We start from the raw sequence: 15,075 nt of genomic DNA on the forward strand, positions 1-15,075 counted from the left end.
GTTCTTCTCAGGGCCTCCAACGAGGACACCTCCCTTAAGGATCATGTCCATAAACATAGAGGGCCTGTCAGGGCCGAAGGAAGTTATACTAGCTGAAATGGTCAAGAACCTGAACATAGACGTGATCACCATTCGAGAAACACACAGGCGCAGAGAAAGCCGGGAGCCAAAGATTGAAGGAATGAAACCTATTATTGATAGACCCCATGAGAAATATGGAAGTGCCATACTAGTTAAGCTAAACATGGAGGTAAAAAGTACTTCACTGTCTAATGAAAATGATGTCGAGATTCTAACAATCAACATAGGAGACTGCTCAATCTCATCAGTTTACAAACCACCGAATGTACAATTTACATGGAAAGAAAACAGCAATGTCCCACCCACAGAAACAAGAATAATAGTTGGAGACTTCAACAGCCATAGTGTGAGCTGGGGATATCAATGGCTTGGTTTAAATAACACGTAAGTACTTCCAAAGTCGTAAATTTTTCAGGAGATCAAAAAAACGTTTAAAACATTCAGATGTTGTTATTTGCAGTTTTAGATTGCATTATTATATTTTAGGGGTCTTAATGGTATGGCCTGATGATATTTTATAGGTTTATCTATTATAAGTAGTTAATTAAGCGCATTTGAAAGGACATACAAGGTTTCTAAAGGCAAGATACAAGGTTTTCAGCATACTTACATAGGACTTACGTGGTTTTTAACAAGGACTTACGAGGTTTTCAAATTTAAAATTGATAAAATGCTTGTAGTTACGTGGTTTTTATAATAGAAACCTCGTAAGTCGGACTTACGTATTTTTCATTTACTACAGAAACCTTGTATGTCGGACTTACGTGTTTTTCAATCTTAGATTTTCGTCGATTACAGCGCTAGGGTGCATTTTCGACTTACGAGGTTTTTATGATCAGATTTCTCGTTTTTTTTTTTTACTAAAGAAACCACAAAAATAACATTTTTGAAAAACCTGGACTTATGTGTTTTTTAAACCAAGCCATCGATATGCTGAAAATGATACAGATGGTGACTTAGTGGAGAAATGGGCTGAAGAGGAGCAGCTGAGGTTGGTCTTCAATGCAAAACTGCCAGTGTCCTTCAATAGTGGAAGATGGAGATGGGGATATAACCCAGATAACATTTTTGTTTCTAAGCGAATCTCAAGTGATGTCACAAGCAAGTAGCAGATCCAATTCCCCAAACCCAACACAGGCCAATTATATGCGAAATTAAGGTGGTCATAAGCCCAATTAAATGTGAAAACCCACCTCCAAGATTCAATTTCAAAAAGGCTAATTGGGAATCTTTTAAACAGGCAATTGAAGAAAAGATAGACGACCTACTGCCAATACCAGAAAATTATGAACTCTTCAATGAAATCGTTAAGAAAGCCTCAAAAGATCATATTCCAAGGGGAGCAAGAAAGAAGTATATATCTCTGGAATGGAGCTGCACCTCATGACACAATACAAGGAGTATGTTGAAAAATTTAATGAAAATCCTTTCAGTGAGGAAATCATTGAACTAGGAAATCTATTAGCAAGTGATATAGCAGAATCTAGACAGAAAAAATGGCAGGAATTAGTAGAAAATCAGGATTTCTGCAAAAATAGCAGAAGAGCCTGGCAACTGTTGAAGAGACTTGATAAAGGCAAAACCCAACAGAGCAATTTCACTCAGAGTACAGCTAACCAAGTAGCCCATCAACTACTCCTGAATTGCAAGACTGATAGCAAAAGTAGCCGAACAAAATTGGGAAGATGCATGCATATGGAAGCGAATAACTTTGCCACACCAATTACTAACAAAGAAGTGAAGTCTGTGATCAAATTGTCCAAAAATAGGAAGGCTGCTGGTGTGGATAACATGTGTACTGAACAGATCAAACACTTCGGACCAAAGGCAATAAATTGGATCCAAACCATGTTTAATGCCTGTATAAAAACTTGAAGAATGCCAAGACTATGGAGATAGGCACATGTTATTGCATTATAGAAACCTGGCAAAGATGCAAATGACCCAAAGAGTTACAGGCCTATCTCCCTGTTGTGTCCCCTATATAAGATTTTTGAAAGAGTCATTTTAAATCACATGGCTGACTATATAGATGAGGGGCTGATCAGACAGCAGGCTGGATTTAAACCAGGAATATCATGCACTGGCCAGATATGAGTACCTTAGAGTCAAACCCAGAATTCTCTACTTTTCACTATTTTGAGAAAAACGCAAAAAACTGATGGAAGGTGGGTATCAGTAGTAGCAGGTTTCTATTCTCGCCTATATATAGTGCTTCAGGTAACAATCAAATTGACAAAAAAATTTTTTCAAGTCTTTCCATAGCAGTAATTCACAATACCATTTTGGAGAATTCTGGTTTTGACTCCAAGTCTGTAAAAAATGTCAAAAATACACGAAAATGCACGATAAAATGAGGGATAATAATTCTAGATTCAAGTCTATTGAAAGTATCTCAAGGTTGTTTACAGTCGACTAGGATGGAATAAAATGTAGAATGGCAACTGATGCATACCTACTAACTGTACCCAAAACGACCATAATCTCATTTTTGAAAATTTTGGACATTTTTCAGAATTTGACTCGGACCCGGTACTTTGGACCCCCCTGACTGTGTCATTGTGTCAAATAGGTAAAAACGGAGAATGGCAATCGATGTGTACCTACTAACTGTACCCAAAACAATCATAACCTCACTTTTGAAAAATTTGGAGAATTCTGGGTTTGACTCTAAGGTACTCAGATGGCTTTGAAAAGAAGAAAGTCACTGGAGTAGTGTTTGTCGACCTCACAGCAGCATGCTTTTGACACAGTGTGCCACCAACTACTCCAGTATAAGGTGTACCATACCAACTTACAAAGGATTTTAAATTTACACAGATAGTCACTATGTTGATGAAAGATAGAATTATTCCTTTGATCCAAAGAAAATCCAGAACGTTACATTGAAATTTTGACAATTATTGAGGGACATCAGATATTGTACTCGTATGCACAATCAATAATATGAACTGGAATACCTACTCAAGATCATGGTAGATGTACTCGTACAATACAAATGAAAAACCACCTTTGAAAAGTAATTTATATTATTCAAAAATAAATTCAACAATAGATAAGCAGTTAAGAATAAAAATACAAAGTACAAATAAAATGTAATAACACTAGGTACGATAAGTACATTAATTTATTTTTATCACGATCAATATTATTTCGATTATAAAATACAAGTTAGTTTATAAAATTGGAGATATTTGAAAAAAAAATAAGCTTGGTGCCATTTTTTTATCCCCTCTCCTCCCCTTCCCTTCCCTTCCCTTCCGAGAGTCCATCCATTTCTTAAAAATGCACGTATCTCCTTTTCTGTTGGTCGTATTGGCTCATAATTTCAGAGGGGAAGAGGGACTTTAAATTTTCTTATTTCGTTTTTTGTTTTTTTGATAATTACTTTTTTTCGTTTTTGTTTCTTTTTCTTTGTAATTATGTATTTCAATTATTTTTCATATCAATATTATGTATTTGTTTAATAGTAATGCGGCACTCCACTCACCCCCCCCCGAATAGGGATGTAGTTATGAATTATTTATACGCGGCCTTTGCCCGAGAATTCGGCGTCCCCGAGTCTACCTTGAGAGGATGGTGCATGTTATAATATATGTAGGTAATTTCAAAATCCTGTTCTCTTTCAGCCACACCGTCATGAAACATGACTCAAAAACGTTGGTAGAGTTGACATGGAATGACCCTTCTGTCAATTTTACCCCAACCACTATGATGAAAAACTTTGAAAAAAATCGTGTCAAAAGGCCCATGCTTCCCCTACACATTCTGCGAGGTACCAAAATTTTCAACCCGCTACTCATAGGTATCGATTTTTCAGGCAAAAACGCGTTTTTTAGCAATACTTTCTAAGAGAAATGAGTTGAGGGGCCGGGAGGAGTCCCGATAAGGCCATTTTTTGGGCCCCTCACAGTTATCGACTCAACTACTTTTAAAATGTTGTAATAAATGTCCCAAATACGAATCCGTGGTTAGTTAACCCATAATGACCATTTTTTGGGCTCCAGGAGTTCCCAAAGTTGTGAATAAAAAAATAATTTTAGGAACCACTAACGAGTATTATTTTCAAAAACTTTTTGAGCGTAAAATATCTGTTTGAACCCCATAAACGTCATGCGAGGTGATTTTCCTATTTTCGACCATCGAGGGCAGAAATAGGGGGAGGGGAGGTTCAGTTTTTGGAAAATTTTGAAATCGCCAGTTTGACCTTACCCCTTTGAACCCCGCTAAAAATCTTTTTACAGTATATTAATATCCGAAACACCTTCCTCGTACTAAATTTTGAGCTCAATAAAATTTTCCGATGGCATTCAAAAATTTAATTATTCGATTTTTTGTAATTTCGATATTTTGGGAACCCCTGGCAAACTGGAAACCTGCAATTTGCGCCAAACGTGTACCGGCTCCAAAAATTTTTCTGTCATCATTTTCTTCAACTTGCTTCCCCTAGCAATAAAAAAACACGTACAGGAAGCACTCAATGTATTCGGGTTTTGGCGCAAATCGCAGGTTTCCAGTTTGCGAGGGGTTCCCAAAATATCGAAATTACAAAAAATCGGAAAATTGGATTTTTGAGTACCAGCGGAAAATTTTACTGAGCTCAAAATTTGGTACGATGAAGGTGTTTCGGATACTAATATACTGTAAAAAGCTTTTTAGCGGGGTTCAAAGGGGTAAGGTCAAACTGGCATGGCGATTTCAAAATTTTCCAAAACTTGAACCTCCCCTCCCCCTATTTCCGCCCCTGAGGGTCTAAAATAGGAAAATCACCTCGCATAACGTTTATAGGCTTCAAACAGATATTTTACGCTCAAAAAGTTTTTGAAACTAATACTTGTTAGTGGTTCCTAAAACTTTTTTTTATTTGCAACTTTGGGAACCCCTGGAGCCCAAAAAATGGTCATTATGGGCCTAACCACGGATTCGTATTTGGGACAATTGGGACATTTATTACTTACAACATTTTAAGAGTACCTAGTCAAGTCGATAACTGTGAGGGGCCCAAAAAATAGCCTTATCGGGACTCCTCCTTTCACTCGAAATTCTTTTTTTGAGTTAGCCTTCTAAGGGGTGAGGGTGAGCCCACTGACTTGAGGCTGGAAACGTTGGGAAACGAGAGTGTCATGTGCCAAATTGATTTTTTTTTCAAAACAAAAAATTTAAAATTAAGTGTAACATTTTAACCTGTTTTTTTTTTTTTTTTTTTTTTTTCAGTGAGGACTCCGGATATGAACTAAGTAGCAATTCGTCCTCATCGGTACAATTCATCCAGTAAGTACCTTTTTTTTTTTTTTTTTTTTTTTTTTTTATTTATGTTACCATTAATGTGTTTACTCCAGGTAATGTACGATGAAATAACTAGTTATTTCATACATTAACGAAAAAGTACTTAATGCAAGTAAATTGTTCATAGTTCATCTAGGTAATGTACATATGAAGAATCCAGTTTATTCTATGAAATAGCGAGGTAGGATCAGTTAAATCATGAAATGAACTGTTAAAAATTGAGGTATGCCAGGCTCGATAGCAAATTTCACGTAGAATTTTTTGATGTGGCTAATAACTGCACCAGATCTTTAAATGAGAGTTAAAAAAATGAAATTTTATAATTTTTCCAAGTTTTTGTGATGAAACTTTTTTACTATAATTGATATAGAGAGACGCGGGTTTGCGGTACCAAAAATGTCACACTGTTTCAAAGCAAGGTAACTGATTAAAAGGATATGTCATGAGGAAAATTTTCTTAGGTTTTTTACAAAATCAAAAAAAAAAATGTCAAATTTTGAACACATTTTTCCAATTATTTCGCTTGGTACAACTCTTCCTGTTCATCTGGCGCAGTTATTAGACATATCAGAAAATTCTACGTTGAATTTTTTACCGAGCTCAGCAAACCTCAACACTCTACCTCTCACGGTCGCTCAATGGTGTAATGTTGAAAGTAAAGTACAAAATGAAAAAAACTTTTTTTTTGAGTGGCCAAAAATCTTCCCCTGGGGCTTGGAGGTTATTCTGCGGTGAGACACCCTGTTCCTAGCTTTGAATTGGCCTTCATTTCTTACTTTATCTCAGTTCATTCATTGATTTCACACTTTAACGATACACACCTCTTGTATGTATGAAATAACGACGAGGTAAAGTGTAGAAAAAATTCAATTTCACACTTATTTCTCAGGTAATGTCTGGAGTAAACACATTAACGGCAACATCTACACACATACATTGCTTTTATATAGCTGCACTACATAATAATAACAACCATAGGTACGTTTTTTTTCCAGATATATACCGACGGAGCAAAACGTGATCGATCTAACAAATAATTATGATACATACTTCGGAAAGCGATTCGGAAGCGGAAGTTATTCCGTATGTAGTAAGTAAGTACCTACCTACAATCCACAGTAGGGTGGCCCAGTTTTTTAAAACACAAAATTTTTTGCTCTTCACCCCTTAGAGCTGTTCTTTATGACCAAAAAATAATTCCATGAAAATTTGAGCAAAATCGATCAACATTCAATGTATTAGCTCATAATTTTAGAGGGGAAGATGGACTTTAAATTTTCTTATTTCGTTTTTTTTTTTTTTTGATAATTAATTACTTTTTTTCTTTGTCTTGTTTGCTTATGTATGAAATTATGTACATATGTATTTCAATTTTTCATATCAATATTATGTATTTGTTTAATAGTAATCCGGCACTCTACTCAACCCCCCCCCCCTCCGAATAGAGGTGTAGTTATGAATTATTTGTGTTATTATTTCAAAATCGTTAACTTGCTACAATTTTCTCGAAAACTGTTCTCTTCCTGAAGTCGACCAAGCCCCACCGTCATGATAGACTCGAGGGCACAATTTTACAGGAATCAACGTCGTCGGGATTTACCGTGACGTTTTTAGGGGAGTATTGTGCGTGATTTGAAATTGCTGGAGGCCCTATATTGGCCTTAAAAACTGTGGAAATTGATTTAGAAGGGGTCCGCTTTGGGACGTACCGAAGTTTTGAGTAATTTGATGCAGAAATTGACGATTTCAGATTTGTTTGTTTGTTTGTTGTTTTTCCAATTTTGGACTTTTCAACTTGTAAAAAACTGCACTTTTCAACTCGTCACTTCAGATTTGCAATTCGCCCGCGTTAATAAATCGAACTTATGACAGGATTAAATTTAAAGCTGCTCAAGTTTTGAAATTCCTGGAGAAAAGACAATTTTTGATGGAGGTTTCAGGTTGGCTCGAAAATGGTAGAAATCAATTTGCGACGAGTTCATGAACAGAGTTTCAGATTTTTAATACTCTTTTAAATAATACGCTTATAGAAAATTAATTTAGGTACTTATATCAATTGGTAACTTCTACCATTTTCAAAAATTCGCATAAAATAAAAAAATCAACTTCGACAGTAGCTCAAAATTCAGTTCTTATATGTCTGGGTGATATGTTCTAATGTTCTTCCAGTGAGCCAAAATACCCACCCTCTCGTATTTTTTTTTTTTTAAATTAATGTACTGACCGATCAATTGTACTTTTCATTACAGCGATGTACTAAATATCAGCACAGCTTGTTCAGCGACACGCATCATTGTTACCTGGTGTATTTATAGTCAATTAATGCACGTGACAACTGACAATGCCCAAAATAACCGTATACGTAGAGTATCAAGCTCTTAACGTAGGTATGTTGTCACACTGCGAGTTTAATCAATTAAAGCACGTTCAGTTCAACGTTGAAGTACTTATATTATATTGTTTACTTAATTATGGAAGAAGATAAGATATCCTATCGTAATTCATCTTATTTTACGAAAAAAAGTTTAATCACAATCATAACAATTACTTTGTCACGCCTCTGCTATCAGAATGATAATTTTGAAAGCAGAACGAATACGAAGTCCAACGTAATTTCCAATTAATTGTTCCACTTCATTTCAAATTTTTCTGGGTTTGAATGAATTTTTTAAAACTTCTCTACCTATAGTGTTTTTTCTAATACCTTGTAGCCTGATTTTAGATGATTTTTTTTTGCAATTTTCGCAATATAAAATCAGTTTTCGAATGAATTTTCGCGAATACGCTACAAAGTCGACTGCAGGTGGATTTCAAATCATTTTGGAGCCTTCAGCAAATTTTTAAAAATTCCTGGAGTCTCCAGCAGATTTTTGAACCTTGAATTTCCACGGAATTTCATCAAATGGAGTTGGAAAGCTGAACTTTATTCTACAAACTAATTTCAATATATGTACACCATCAACGGGCTGCAGGTGGATTTCAAGTCGTTTTACAGCTTTCAGCGACTTTTTAGAAATAAATGGAGCCTGCGGTAGATTTTTCAAACTTGAAATTTCAACAACATTTCTTCAAATGGAGCTGGAAAAGCCGAAATTTACTCTGCACAGTACGTGCTAAATTTAATTCGGATGGATTTTGTGGAATTTTTTGAAGAACTAAAGTTTCTAAATAGGTCGCTGGAGGCTCCAAAACGGCTTGAAATCCACCTCCAGTCGACTTCGCGTCGTAACGTATTGAAATTAGTTCGCGAATGATTTACTTGTACGAATTGATCCACTTTTTTTAAACATTCATTCGCGAACAAACTGATTCGTATAAGTGACTCGCTAGCGAACAAATCGATTCGTATAAGTGAATCGTTCGTGAAAAAATCGATTCGTACAAGTGAATCGTTCGCGAACGAATCGATTTGTACATGTGAGTCGTTCGTGAACGAATCGATTCGTACAAGTGGCTCAATCGAATCGTACAAGTGAAATGTTCGCGAACAAATCGATTTGTACCAGTGACACAATCGAATCGTACAAGTGAATCGTTCGCGAACAAATCATCCGTACAAGTGAATCGTTCGCGAACGAATTGATCCACTTTTTTTAAAACATTCATTCGCTAACGAACTGATTCGTATAAGTGACTCGATAGAGAACAAATGGATTCGTATAAGTGAATCGTTTGCAAACAAATCGATTCGTACAAGTGAATCGTTCGCGAACGAATCGATTCGTACAAGTAAATCGTTCGCAAACGAATCGATTCGTGTAAGTGAATCGTTCGTGAACAAACCGATTCGTACAAGTGACTCAATAGAATCGTACAAGTGAATCGTTTGCGAACAAATCGATTCGTATAAGTGACTCGTTCGCGAACGAATCAATTCGAGTCGTTCGCAAACGAATCGACTCGTACAAGTGAGTCATTCGCGAACGAATTCATTCGAACAAGTGAGTCGTTGCGAAGGAATTGATTCGTACAAGTGACTCAATCAAATTGTACAAGTGAATCGTTCGCGAAGGAATTGATACACTTTTTTTAAACATTTATATGCGAACGAACTGATTCGTATTAGTGACTCGATAGCGAACAAATCGATTCGCGTAAGTGAATCGTTTGCGAACGAATCGATTCATACAGGTGAGTCGTTCGTGAACGAATTTGATTCGTGCAAGTGACTCAATCGAATCGTACAAGTTAATCGTTCGCGAACGAATTGATTCCTACATGTAAATCGTTCGCGAACGAATGTTTAAAAAAATGTGGACCAATTCGTTCGCGAATGGGTCACTTATACGAATCGACTCGTTCGCGAACAATTTACTTGTATGAATCGATTCTTTTGTGAACGATTCACTTGTACAAATTGATTTGTTCGCTAGCGAGTCACTTATACGAATCAGTTTGTTCGCGAATGAATGTTTAAAAAAAAGTGGACCAATTCGTTCGCGAACGAGTCACTTATACGAATCGATTCGTTCGCGAACGATTAACTTGTATGTACGAATCGATTTGTTCGCGAACGATTCACTGGTACGAATCGATTCGTTCCTGAATGATTTATTTGTACGAATCGATTCGTTCGCGAACGATTCAATGTACGAATCGATTCTTTCGCGAACGATTCACTTGTACGAATTGATTTGTTCGCTAATGAGTCACTTATACGAATCAGTTTGTTCGCGAATGAATGTTTAAAAAAAAGTGGACCAATTTGTTCGCGAACGATTATCGATTCGTACAAGTGGATCGTTCGCGAACGAATCGATTCGTACAGGTGAGTCGTTTGTGAACGAATCGATTCGTACAAGTAAATCGTTCGCGAACGAATCGATTCGTATAAGTGGCTCGTTCGCGAACGAATCGGTTCGTATAAGTGACTCGTTCGCGAACGAATTGATTCATTTTCTCAATTTTTGCTGAATCATTCACGAACGAATTGAATGATTTTTCCTGAATCATTCGCGAACGTATTAGTTCGTATTAGTGACTCATTCGCGAACGAATTGATTCATAAATTAAAGAATTGGTCGATTCGTTGACGAATGGTTCTTTCAAAAAATTGTTCAATTCCCAATTCGTTCATGAATGATTCACCAAAAATTGTGGGTCGTATTAGTACTTTGTAGGAATTCGACCAAACCTAGTGAGATTTCAAGTTTCATCGAAATCGATTCAGCCATTTTCTAGATAAGTAATGAGTTAGGTTAGAAAAATTTAGAAAAAAAATTTTGGCGCTCGATAAACTTGAAAGCTTTGAGCTTTTGGAACTTGATGATGATGCCAAAATGTCCGGCTAGTTTCTAAGAAATTTTAGCAAAACTGAGCCAACATTTTTTTTGAGTGGCTTTCAACTCAAAATGAATATTTCCACTAAAGTGGATCAAAATTCTCCAACATTTTTTTTCGCGATCTACCCAAATATAGGCATTAGGCATACTTTAAGCACTGAAGTAGGTACCTAGACCTACACTTTGAAAAATTCATCAACCACATCCACAAACCGAGCAATATTCATGTGCCGAATTGATTTTTTTTTTCTAAACAAAAAATTTAAAATTAAGTGTATCATTTCAACGGGTTTTCTTTTTTTTTTTCAGTGAGGATTCCGAACCCAGCAATGTGTCCCAGGCAGACAGCGCCGAATGGATAGCTGCTCGGCCACCAGCAATGCGAGATGAACATCGCACTGAGAAAAATTTATGTTGGAATTTATACTATAAATCATGAGATTTTGGATGGAGTCTGAAAATTTGACAATTTTTACTATAAATTATAGTAATTTTTGATTTTTTAAATAAAATATAGTAATTTCTCTCAAAAAGCATTGCAAAAATTACTATAATTTATAGTAAAAATTGTCAAATTTTCAGACTCCATCCAAAATCTCATGATTTACAGTAAAAAGTGCAATACATTTTTCTCTGTGCGAGATATTATTTTAAACTTTCGGGCACAAACGTGCAAGAAGGTAAGTACACTATTATTCTTCATTCTAGATCAATCGCAAATAGACCTAAACGGGAAAAACTCAGATACAATACGTATATTATTGAGATGAAGTGCGATTCTTTTCGGTAAATTTGATATCTGAAACGCTCGTTCTCTTCACGCTAACCTATCGCACCGGCTGTACACGAATTGCGTCCCAAACAGGCACGAATTGCGTCCGCTGGGGCAGGTATATTTTAAACAAGAGACGTGGGTCAAAATAGAAAAAAAATGTATTCAAAAAGTGGGGTGTACCTTACTTCTTGCATTACCAATGTTATTTCAAATGAACTTGACACCCATACGCTTGAACTCTAAAGGAATTAAATTGAAAACACAGCACTAGGGTCTCAGGGTTTTAAATAAAAACCAAAAAAAATGCTTAAAAAATAGAGCGTGAGAGGTTTGTTTAAAAAACCATCAATGTCAAAATTTACAAACATTTTTTCCAGTGACGAAACTAGGCATTTTCTTTGGGGGGGCGGGGGTGTTCGACCAAAAATTTGCCGACTGATATGACAAAAAAATACCTATTTTGCCGATTAAAACATTCAGCTTTTTAATGTGAAATAAAATGTGAGAAGACAATAGGTACTGCCAATTATTGATATAAGTACTCAACACATATGATGGGTATCAGCCATTAGGTTATATTCATAGGCTACCATAATTATGACTTAAAAACAATTTGCACGTTTATTTCTTGATTTTTAGAAGCCTCAGGCAGAATTTTTTCGTTTTATAAAAATGAAAACAAATAAACAAATTGGCTCAAATGTAGCGAAGGGCAAAAGCTTTTGAAAATTTGTACGAGCTAAATTTATTCGCTCTAGTGTGTAGAACAAGAATCAATCATAAAATTGCTTTTAACATGAATAGCGAGGGGATATGTAATTGAGACCTGACTACTATTAAAGTTGTCCGAATCTTGATTTTTTTATTGCGAGATTTGTCAAAATTTCCCTACTTTTATTATGTCAAAATGAAATGTTCTCACTTCATCGAGATTTTTTATTCTGCATTAAATAAAATGTTCTGTAATTTTTTTCGCTACTGAAGCACAAACCTTTTTTATTTATTTATTTATTTATTCATTTTTTTTTTTGAAAAAATGGAGTACGAGCTTGTTTTTTTTTCTCAGAGTTTTCCTCGATGGTTTAGCATACTTTTTTGCAAAACCATCAATTTTCCATGGCTCATATCTCAAAGCTGCTGGAACTCGAAGAATATCAGTTCGTTTAGGTTTTTGAAACGGAGGAGGAGAGGAGAGAAGTTGAATAGGACAGATTAAAGATTCAAAATCAGTAATAGAAATTTATAGACTTTGATCGAAAGAGCATGCAAAAGTATTTCAGCAGCCAAACTTCCTGCAGATATCTACTCATAAATAATCACTTATTGAAAATTGTTTCAAAAAAATGAGAACTCACATTCACCCCCCCTCCTTCCCCCTCTTTTCAGGTTGAATTCGCATCAATTATTCATTTTGCTGAATAGTTGACGATACATTTTTTTCAACTCACGCAGTTGCGCCGGCTTGAATCACGTCTTCCGTTTCGCGGCGCCGATTACTCGTAGATATTTAAACATTAGTAGGTATATGCCTGGACTCCAACAAAACTGAAAAAAAAATACCAAATTGTACATATAATAGGTAACATGGGACGTAGGTATAACACAAACGTTTAAGGCATAATAATACGTAGGTAGGTACTTGGTTTTCCTTTTCAACTTACGCAAATTAGGAAATTCGGATGTGCACTTCTTTTCTCAGGCGATTTCTTATGCCCAGCATTCGATTGTTTGAAAATTTGGACTTGAGTACGTATGGTCTGAACTCCAAAGAAACTAAAAAAATACCATAAATTACAGAATACAACTTTTTTCAAAACATCAAACGTGAATTTTATTTTGGATTTTGAACAACCAGCTGTATTATGTACTAATTTAGAAGTAAAAAAATCTGAAAGGGAACTATTATAATATAGTTCCCTTTCAGATAAAATTTTTTCACATCGATGTCAAAAAATTTTACTTTTTTTGGCCAGAAACGAAAATAATTTTACTTGTTTGTTATGATCTGAAACTGTTAAAAGTTGAAAAACGGATTTTTTGGCAAAATTTCACCAACAAATTTTTTTAAAATTAAAAAAAAAATATACTGAAAAAAACTGTTGCAGTGGCCCAATTTTTCAGAAAATTTTGCTTTTTTGTCGCAAAAAAGTGGTTTTTTGTTGTCAAAATTACTAAAAAAAAAATGTGATGTATAAAAGTTTACTTACCTTTGAATTAGTGAAGATATTAATGAGATTGAATATTGCCACATTGCAAATTTGCTTGAAGCAGACAATGCCGAAATCGAAAAAGTACTTGACTCGCAGTGATAATCACCGTAAAAATATTTAGCGACGAAAAATATGTATATCACTTCAAATTGTATCAAAAATTCAAAATCAAACTGATTTAATCATTTTTTTTTTCGAAACTCTTCGAAAATAATTATTATAAACTCGAAAAACGCCAGCCATGTTTGTAACCTTTCGCTAATAGATAGCTCATTACTCGTCACGTGATAGACGTTAGTATTCTGTGACTAGTACATACCTACATCTATATTTAATCTGCGAGAGTGAGTACTTAAAAATTTTCGAATTCCACGAAAATACGAATACGATAGTACACGAACACGTCAGTATTTTGCACACTTATCAACATACGCGTCTTACTGTCTCGTAGACATTAAGAAATATTTACCGAAAGTTTATGTATTTTTTGAAATATATTATGTAAAATCGTTAGAAAACGTTACGATTAAAAAACTAACGCGACGACACGTCCAGTACGTACCAAAATCATGCGAAAAATCACGATTGTTACAAATTCATTCCAAGCACTTCAATGCTATATTTATTTTTGGTATATTTATCCCACTTCCGCTCGCCTCTCGGCTCTCACTCTCCCTCGTGACAAAACATTCCTGCAGTCCAGTCTTTCACGTAGTAACTTTGCACGGTCAATACGATGCACCGGATGCACGATAATCAATCACACACTATAGAAAGGAGTCATCTATAAGTAGAAGCACTCTATTCACTCGAAATGATATATATTATTTTACTCTAAATCAAAAGTTTTTCAGCTTGTAGGGGGCTAGTACGCGGGGAGGGAGGTAAAATACAAAAACTGCTGGTATTTTTGAGTTCAGCGCAAAATTTTATGCTTTTTTGATAGGTTACACAGGCATGAAACAATAAATGAATAATTGATTGATTGATTGACTTTTGAAAAAAAAAAAAGAAGTTGGTATTTGATGAAAAGCCGTTCTTACGCAACTTCGAAAATTAATTACGACTGTTGTGATGTCAATTTTGTATCTGGTAATTTTAGCGTTTATTCGTAGCTGAAATGATCTTTGCGTGTGGCATTTGGTGGTAACACTGACGTTCACATGTTGTACACTCGCTTTACTTAGGTTAATACAAGTATGGAAATAGATTATGCTCTTGAGAAAGTCATAGCATTTTATGTATGTGTTACGTACTATGCATGGCAGGTTGGTGTTGTCACATGGTGGAGCAACCAATGTGGTGCAATGTTGTATGTAAACAGCTGATTTGATGCTTGCGCAGTACATAAAACTTATGTGAAATGCTACGACTTTCTTAAAAGCATAATCTATTTCCATACTTGTATTAAAGAGCTTTACATTTGCCATAGTTGTAAGTT

At 35.3% G+C, this 15,075-nt stretch overlaps 1 protein-coding gene and 1 long non-coding RNA gene across 5 annotated transcripts in view; both read right to left on the reverse strand.

The window, feature by feature from the left end:
• The window catches only part of rsh (radish), a 780,520-nt gene that overhangs the window by 120,929 nt on the left and 644,516 nt on the right, over positions 1-15,075 (reverse strand). The gene's annotated exons all lie outside the window — the stretch shown is intronic.
• On the reverse strand, positions 11,225-14,258 carry LOC135839860 (uncharacterized). Its single transcript, XR_010557652.1, has 3 exons — positions 13,632-14,258; positions 13,086-13,197; positions 11,225-12,969 (listed from the first exon to the last, which is right to left on the reverse strand). It is a non-coding gene; the product is annotated as an uncharacterized LOC135839860 (long non-coding RNA).

The sequence above is a fragment of the Planococcus citri genome, chromosome 1 (genome assembly GCF_950023065.1).
Source record: "Planococcus citri chromosome 1, ihPlaCitr1.1, whole genome shotgun sequence".
Taxonomy (NCBI): Eukaryota; Metazoa; Arthropoda; class Insecta; order Hemiptera; family Pseudococcidae; genus Planococcus; species Planococcus citri.